This window comes from Bidens hawaiensis, unplaced genomic scaffold (genome assembly GCF_021521415.1).
Source record: "Bidens hawaiensis isolate Kalapana, Puna unplaced genomic scaffold, B.hawaiensis_p1.1 tig00024420_1, whole genome shotgun sequence".
NCBI classification, from domain to species: domain Eukaryota; kingdom Viridiplantae; phylum Streptophyta; class Magnoliopsida; order Asterales; family Asteraceae; genus Bidens; species Bidens hawaiensis.
In genome coordinates this window covers 251,922-261,820 of record NW_027493845.1, presented here as the reverse complement: position 1 = coordinate 261,820, position 9,899 = coordinate 251,922, and the positions used below count along the sequence as shown (strand labels likewise).

Sequence of the window (9,899 nt, the reverse complement as noted above, 5' to 3'; positions counted from 1 at the left end):
GTTGAGTACCTTGAATACATATAATAGACATGGACCTTAGCACCTTGAATTGAATTGTCACAAAATAAAAACCACAACCTACGCTTAAAACTCAAAATCTTTGGTGTTGTGGACCCAGAATGTGTTGTTTTGGCTTAGCCACGTAGACAATCTACCAATGTAATTAACTTAATTTAAATCTAAAATAGATTATCACAACAGATTAAACAAATGTTGTTCTATCTTGAACTTATAACAAAAGTTAGGTCGCCAATTTTAAACCTTTATAGTACACAATAATATTGACACGAAATAGAAAAACACAATATTAAACTAGAAATAAAAATTACATAATAATAATAACAATAACGACAAAAGTACCCACTAAACGAAAGTAGTAAGCCCTGCAGTTGCCAAAAACTCCATTGCAGTCGCTCCCACTATCTAAATTTACAAACATACCCTCATAAACCACTACAAAATTACAAACATACCCTAACACCACCACGTGTCCAAATATCAGTGGTGGTTGTAACACAACATACACAAATACCGACTACACTATATCGCTGCCCAATCAAATCTCATACGACGGATATTTCTCCAACAATAAACTGTCCGACGCGCACCACGCGCCGTCGTCCTCCGTAAACTCCGGGAACGTCAGATCCGACGACGGCGATGTCACGCCGGAGACACCACTCTCCGACGTCTCCGTCTCATCCTTCACAACCTCCGTCTGCTCAACCACCGCCGTTGACTTTTCTGTCGTTTTCACCGCCGTTGACCGCGTTGACTTTTCTTCTTACCGGCGTCAATACTCTTCCCGTCGGCGAGATTCTGGCAGATCTCTTGTAGCTTGGCATCAACGGAGGAGTGAAGCGGCTTGTAGTCGCCGAACTTGCCGCCGATGTGAGAGCCGTTGTGGCGCAAGTGAGGAAAATTGAGCCGCGCGTAGTCGCCTCGCAGCTTGTACGCGGCTATGTCGTAAGCCAGCGCGGCTTCTTCGGCTGTGTCAAACGTACCCAGCCAAAGCCGGGTACGGTTCTTGGGTAAACGGATCTCAGCAACCCATTTGCCCCAGTGTCTTTGTCTCACGCCTCTATAAAGCTTTGTGGGTTTCGGATCCACCTTGACCCGTTTCATAACAACCGGTTTCGGACCCAAGTAGTTGTTGAATCCGGGCATGTTGATTTGGGTTTGGATCTGGTGGATTTGAGATGGGGTTAACTGGTTCAGGTTCAGGTTCAACCCGAACGATGAAACGGGTTGTTCGGGTTGATGGTATAGATCCGGGTAAAACCCGGATTCTTGCGGGGGAGAACAAGAAGAGGAAAAAGACGAAGAAGGGTATGGGTCAGAAGTGGAAGGGGAAGAGGAGTGGGGTATTTTGGTAATCTGGTTTGAAGAAAGGATTAAGTGCATCCATTAGATCTCCACCGTTCATATGTTGCATATCATTAATATTCCAAAACTCCATCACAGAAGCCATAATAAAATTCACAAGTTTTTTTTTAAACTAAAAGAAAAGATTTTCCCAATGAAAAACCAGGAAAATATGGAAAACAAGGGTTTTAATAAATAATTAAACCCAATTTAAATCAACCTCAGGGTACAAAAATAAACCCAAAAAGGTGTGATTTTGAATTAAAAAGAAAAAGATTTACAAAATGAAAAGAAATAGAACCCAAATTAATAAACTGGATCACTATTCTGAAAACACCTGACTCTCAAAAACAAATCAAGTTTGCTTTGTTCACTTGAAAATTATGTAAAAACAAACCCAAATCGATTAATATTTTGCTGTTGAAAGACGATGATTTACAGAAAGGGATCAATAGAAGCGGGGAATTAAGAAGGGGGTATTAAAAAATAAAGAAATCTGAAGAGAAAATATGAAGAAACCTTGAAACAGAAAGTGTGTGTTTAGATGTGTTTGTGGTGTGTGTGCACTTGGAATGAGGATTTGAGGATGAGGTGTATGCATAACTTATTTTAATAATTTTTGTTAATTTATGTATTAGAGTCGTATTAAGTATTAAGCAATCTTGTACGTTATGCATCAAGACAGATCATTTGAAGTTTAGCGTAATACTTCTTTTTAAAGTTTAGCTATTATAGAAAAAATTATATGTAAGTTTAATGTCCTATAAAGTTTAAAATTTTAATTGTCAGAGAATTCATCGTCTACGAAATAATTTATTTTCATGTATATTGTAATTTAAAATTTCGTAGACATAATAATGTTTTGTTGATTTATTTTCGTGTACATCAAGATACATATGCATGATCTTTTATCCATTCACAAAACTGCTTCTTTGTGTACTAAAAAGAAAAAAAGTTGTTCAAGGCATTATCATGACCGCGTGTTGGAGTATTTGAAAAGCAAGAAATGATGTAGTTTTTGAAGACAAAGCATATTCGGTTTCAAAGTTGTTGGAGGACATCAAATCCTTGTCGTTTTTATGGATTAAAAATAGATCTTCGTTCCTTAGCTTAAATTGGAGAGAATGGTGTAATTTTTCTTTTTAATTTTTGTGTTGTTCTTTGGCTCTAGTTTCTTGCTTGGGTTCTTTTAATGAAAGTTGCCGTTCGAAAAAAAGATAAGCCACAAAGTAATAACTAAACGGTGTGTTAGTTAAAAATCAGTGTTTGCGTGATAGTAATATAGAATGACGTTATGTGCCTATTAGTAAGCTTACAACACAGTTTTAGGGGGTGTTTGGGATTGCTTATATTTACCAACTTATTAACTTTTTAAAGTAATAAGGTGTTTGAGATTGCTTATATTGTGAGAGAAAAAGTTTAATAAGTTACAATATTGTAACTTATTAACTTAATAAAATGTTATAAGAAGGTAAAACCAAACACCCCTTACAATATCTCGTTACCTTTTTTTCAACTTTTCTTAGTATGTGAAATTTTATTCGCTTCACAAAATTTATTTGTGTCCATTTACTTTAAGTTTTACTGGTAAACTTTTATTATAAAAAAAACAAACGCACTTACAATTAATAATCATTCTGTGTTAGTATTATGACATTATCAGTTACTAGCTGATAAAATATTGATTTTAAGATAATCTAAAAAATGAACGTTGTTAAATTTGGTTTAATTAGTGGTGGGGCTACTTCTTGACTTCTTGTATTTTTAATTTGAATTTTGCGGCACTATCAAGGTTCATTGCCGTGTATAACGTTTTTGAATTAATTAATCCAATTAAAGATCAACGCGTGTCCCCGCTAACGGGCCTGCTGCACTTAAAGTTAGGTTGGACTCCTTTCAATATATACAGTTTACTTTTTCTAATATTAATCATTGACAATGAATATAGTCTATTTACCCGGGTAACTTAATGGTAAAAGATGCTTGTAATCGTAAAAAAAACATCTCATGTTTAGGGGAAATTCTGTCATCCAAATGGCCACTGGAGTAAAATCCCGTTAAGATTGAATTCGAACTTGAAATCCTGCAATATTTAGCCTAAGTGTTTACTTGCTCTCCTATTTCAGTTGACCTAAAGCTTATTAACATATATACAATATAATATCGTTGTATTATGCAAGGTGAAAAATATTAATATATAGATTTTTTATATTTTTATATATATCTTGTAGGTAGAAAAAAATTATATTTCACATGCTAACAATTTTAGAAATTTTCAAAATTACATGTACATTTCATATTTAATCGGGTTGCGATATGCATTAATTACTATTTAACGTAATTTTACTTTCATTTCTTTTTTTTAACAACTATTTTTTTATGTTTTATACATTTTGTGAGGTTTAAACCCTAGTTTTTGCTAAATACTAACATCAACAACTTTATCATCACATCATAAAGGCCCAGGCCTTTTCATTTCCGATATGATTGAATAGATAAATTACATGGAGTTCAAAATTTCTTAAAAAGAAAGGATAAAATAAATATGTTTTATACTTTTATTAGTATAATTATTTTTTTAATATATCTTTTGTTCAATTGGAGATGCCTATTTAATAAAAGAGTGGGAGGTGAGAGAGAAGACAGTTTTTTTACTCGTTCCCGATTTTAGGTCTTGCACTTCGTTTTATATGGCGTTCAATGAATATAGACCAATAAGCTAACATTATCATATTGAAACATTTAAAAAGCATTGCATATTATATTCTCTTTTAAAAATACCATGCTTTTAATGTGAGGACATGCAAAGCTTCGACAACTCCCAATCTGGTCTTGGTTTGACCAATCTAGACCGAATTATATAGAACCCTAAATGAAGATCAGCCGGTGCATACTAATGATCTTGTATGCTTGATATCTATGAAACCCAAAACGATCATCAAATTCAGGAACAAACACTGTGTTCCTGAGTTTCATTTAAGGAGGAAAGGAAAGAAAAATTAGAGATGGAAAAAATATGTTGTGTTCTTGAGTTTCAATTAAGAAAAGAAAAGAAAAAAGTTAAAAGGGGTGTTTCAGAGTTTCATTAAAAGAAAGAAAAGGAGGGAGGGAAGAGAAAAAATGACAATAGTTACACAACCCGAAAAAATTACGAGTAAAATAACAAAATTTATATGTTTTGGAAAGATTTGAAAGGAAAATAAATTGAAGAGAAAGATTAGATATCAAAAGAAAAGATAAGAGAATAAAACATTTTATATCCTTGCCTTTCTTTTCATAAATGAACTCATGAACACAGCTTAAATGTTACAGGTGAGCAGCTTTTGAAGAACGTGTCCGGTCGAATCTGCACAAATTTATTTTGAAGTTGTTTATATATTCTTCTATTTTTACATCGCACCCGTAGAAATCTCGACATCGAATCCGTTGAAACGTCTAATTCGAACCATTGGGAACCTTGACAACGAACCTTAACCCACATTTCAATTTAATACAATTTAACTTTTGCTATTTTTATTATGTGACTCAATTACATAAACCGCTTAACCGGGCCAGACGAAACTAATAGACAATCTGTCGTTTGTTCTTCGAAAATTTCCAAACCCGTAGGAAAAAAAACCCTAGCTACACCACTGGATTCCATGATTCTAAACTCCTACCATCAATTTCATAATATAATTTAATGTTTTTTTTTTATATTTTTTAATTTAAAACTTAGTTGTTAAAGCCATACAATTTTAAATTTCTACCATCACAAACCACATCTTCATATCATTCTATTAATTATGCTTTTTATTTCATTTTACTCATTAAGTATTTTTTTAATGATAATCTAATCTTCTCCTAAAGAAGTGAGCCCTTATAACGCACTAGCATAACATAAATGTCCTTTGACGATTCCTAAACTTTTATGATTTCGATAGAAAGTAGATAAAATAATATACTTACAAAATTAGTTTAGACAGGCTAGATATACTCTAAATCTGTCCCTAATTCTACACTATTGTGAACAATTAGATTTGAACTCTACACTTGGAATAACACTTCATCTTACACTTAAATAGAGATAAAAAATCACTTGTTTTTTTCAATCATAAAGTATAATTGTATAGTGTAGTGTTCTTTACGTAGCGACCTTTCAACGATTCCTGCCGTCTCATTTATTGCGTAAGGTACATTATTGATTTATTTATGTACAGTATGACATTTGACATTTCTGTTTGAGTAAATAAATAAATAAATAAATAATGTGCAACTAAAATGGTATCCTATGGTTTTTTATTCAGGTGTTCACGACTCACTTCTATCTTCATTGATAAAAGGTCACCACAAATCTTAAACCCTAATCTTAATTATATTTTTCAAGAAAATAATAAAAGCGTCCGATTTGTTTGTACAAACCATTTTTTATCTTCAAACGATTTTAAGTTTTTAACGGTTTGATATTTGAACCATTTTTTATCTTCAAAATGATAATTTTATAAGGAATTGCCGAAATTCAAGTATCGTCACGACTGAGTTAGAGATAGATGTCTTATGTGATGTGTTTAGGCGTGCCGGGATCTCAACCAAGAAAGAGACACTTGTTAACTTTCTGACTGATCCGCGAGAGAAGATCTACTTTGCGTCATGCAGACGTTCTTGTGTTTGACTTGACAGGGGGTAAATATGCATGTGTCGACCTCACTAGGTGTCCCCATTGGTGATGCTGAGAAGCAGTGGCTTCGTTCCAGGACAAGCGGTTTTGTGAGCGGAATCTAAGAACGTTGCTAAGCATGGGGCAACGTGTTTGGAGAATCAACACGTGTTTATTCCATTAGCCTTTGACACATTTGGATTCCTAACTCCCGAGGCAGTTCGCTTTTTGGAGAGGATGCAGAAGGTGGTCCACAGTGACTCGCAGAGCCCGAGGAACCAATGATTGATATTTAGTAGAATAAGCTTTGCGATTAAAAAGGGGATAGCGGTGCAACTTGTTGCTCGCTTACCCATTATTCAGATGTAGCTTGATTTATTGCTATTCCTGTTTTGTTTAAAAATAAAATTAGAATAGAATGGTTCATAAACATAACTACTGTAAATACTTGATGAAAAAAATAGATAAGAAATGCTAAATGGCTTGTTTGGTTTTCACAAATGGTTTCAAGTTAAAGACCACAAAATCAAACCAAACAATATACATTTCAAATCTTCATTGAACTTGTCTGCGACACTCGCTTGTGAAAGAAGAAGAAGATAGCATGTAGGATGAAAAGAACCATTCCAAACAATAAGGTCAGATTTGATGGTTTGAATTGATTAGTGACGAGGATGAAACCAAGCAAACCCACCATCATACCGAACAAAATTGGAAAGAACCATTCGAAACAATAGTGTGAAAAACACCTTCGTATACAGTGATTTCATGAGACAATATATATGCATTAATCGGTTGGTTTTTCTACTAGAATATACCCCTCATCATGTATGTCGCTTACGTGAATCCCGTTATGGTTTAAAACATGTACCATGACATGGTGTAATCGTTTTTCTTCATTTATTCTCTCGTGTGGTTTTCTCGATAGGATTTGTGACACATCACTTTTTAAATACCATCACGGACCACACATAACGAATTTGCTATTGTATGATGATGATATTGCTGTGACGTTTCTGATTCGGGCTTACTTACAATATCATAGCTACTTTGTCCAGGGAATTCATAGTAATAGATCTCAATCACAGCATGCAAAAAAGATTTTGGTTTGCGCATCGACGTCAAATTGCAAGTTGTGTCACAAAACCATTGATACATCTTCAAATCTAAGCACAACGGATGGTGCACCCCTTTCCAATGACTCCCAGTATAGAAGCCTAGCCAGTGCATTACAAATTTACAATACACAACTTTCCTTAGATCAATATATTTTATGTCGTCTAGCTGGTTTGCCTTCTCATGCATGCTCCATATAATCCCCATATCTAGTGTGTGAGGAGGTTTTTGTGATATACACAGAGCCCAATCAACTTTGGCCTTTGTCTATCAGCTTCTCCTAGTCACGTCCTCACACGTATTCAGACATCGACTTGGGGATGCCAAGATTCTTGAAGATCGACACTCATATATTGTATTTTCTTAGGTGATAACTTGATATCCTGGTCATCTAAACGACCAAAACACAATATATCGGTCACGTGCCACATGAGGGTGCACGTGGCTTATATCGTGACCGAAGGAAGTTGGCTTCAAAACTTACTTCTAGAACTCCATATTTCGTCTTGTAAAGCTACCGTTATTTATTGGGATAACATTCTAGTGTCTATCCTAGCTAAAATTCGGTCCAACATCAACGAACGAAACATGTGAAGATAAACAATCATTTCATCATCCAAGGAGTTCAAATTAGTCATATATGAGTGCTTCACATATCGTCCTCATTCCAGTGTGCTAAATATCTTCACCAAATGATCCCATAGACCTTTATTTAAGGCTTCCATGTACAATTTGAGTGTCCAACCTGCTACCACTTCAACTGAGGGGACGTATTAGGATATGTATATTTTATAGATTTTGTATTTTGAGGATAAATTAATAGAATTTTTTTTATAACGAGGGCATTTTGGGAGGTTTTGATCACATGGGGGGTTACTTTTTATCTTAATCACAAATGGGGTTTTTTTCGCATTTAGTAGTGGCGAATAAGAAGAATATGTAGGTGTGTAAGACCTTTATCAGAGAATGTAAGAAGGGTTGGTAGAAAATATAAGTAATTGTGGTGCTATTGGCGATTAACAAAAATATGTGGAATTGGATTTGATATTGACGATTTACTCAAATTTGGATTTGCTAGTGGGGATTAAGCCTAGGCCTGCATATAGTCTAATTGGTATTGCTATTGGCGATTAAGCTTGAGGCAACATCAAATTATTATACGAGTGAAGCTATTAACAAAGAATCCGGGCATGAAATATGTTAGTAAAGTCATTATTGCACCACATGTTTACAAATGAAGGGAAAATTACTATCTTAGACATTTGATCAAACACAAATATTAAAAGGGACGTTGTTTATATATATTTATTTTTAACGAATTTCAACACTGTCTCGCCTCGCTTGTGGTCAAATTAAGGGCCATAGTATTGATCACAAATATTAAAAGGGACTTTAATTTAGGTCCACTAGTTGTAGCATATCCCTATAAATACATGGTCATGGTAACAACCGCATGGGTTGCTCATCTAGGAAGTCACGGTTTTGTTTTTACTTGATAAATTTCTCATTCGGGCAAAACACGTCATGGTAGAGATGGTTTCCATACCCCTTATAAAAAGTACTTCGTTTTCCACCTCAACTGACGTATGACTTACATCTCTACTCCCCTTATGGATCTCAGCATTGGCATTGGCCCGACTTGTGGCCCTTATATAATTTTTAACAACTCAAGTAAATTGTGCAAGATATCGTTTGCTTTGTCCCTGATGGGTTACATGAAAAAACTCACGGTTTTGTTTTACCCAACAGATTACTTGTTTAGACAAAACACATCCCGATAAAAAGATTTCCACTTATATAAGAAAGGCTTTGTTATCTATGAAACGGATATGAAACTTATTTTTTTCGAACGACCTACGAAGAATTTTATAATGAAATGAGCCTAGCAAGAAGCTAGATCAACAACCACCAAAAAACACAACAAATGAAACATCAACCAAACAAACAGGTTACATATCAAAATTGATCTCCACCACTTCTTCCATGTTACAAATTAAATCTCCACCACATTTGTGTTGTTAATAAAGCATTCAAATTATTGCTATGAATCAACGATACACATTCTTACTTTTGTCAATGTTATTATAAACTTAAATCATTAGTTCATTAATAATCATGGTTGTCAACCACCACTGAGGTTGCCAAAACCACGTTCATCGCTCGTGGCCATTCATACTTCACCATTTTAAACGCCGGCTTTGTAGTTGGAATTAGAACGTATTAAGTAATTGTAAATAAGTTAACATCTATACCTTTTTTTTCACTTTCCTTTGGTATACGCCTATGCCGAGGATTAGTACTTTACCGGTACTGTAATGAAATGAATCGAACTGATACCGATCGAAGTTGAATTTCCAACTCATTGCACGAAGAATACCCGTCGGTTTATATTAATTCCCTTATTAAGATTTAAAAGAGTAAGTAAATATGTTAATCTTTCAATTCAACGAAATTAATAATATAATTAATAGTCAACTTCTGACTTTTTTCATGTGGGTATTGCTTAGGGTAGTTCCCAAGTGTTGGCTATATTATATACAAGCAAAGTAGCAAACTATTAACAAATGTATTCCGATCATTTTTATAGTTATAATTTTATTCAACGGGCTGTATATATTCTAGAAATAAAAAGTCGATCATCTAACTATTATGTGTGTTTTCTTCCCATCTTATCATGATCGGGTTAGAACTTACGACCACCATATTACATCGACCAAATAACGTTTGCCATTTTGGTAACCATTACACATCTATTCCACTTGGCTTCAATAAACTGCGTTAA

The 9,899-nt window shown here is 34.3% G+C and overlaps 1 pseudogene; it reads right to left on the bottom strand.

Annotated features, from left to right (window-relative positions):
• Positions 1-307: 307 nt before the first annotated feature.
• Positions 308-1,914, bottom strand: LOC143569210 (ethylene-responsive transcription factor RAP2-4 pseudogene; annotated as a pseudogene).
• Positions 1,915-9,899: the final 7,985 nt, after the last annotated feature.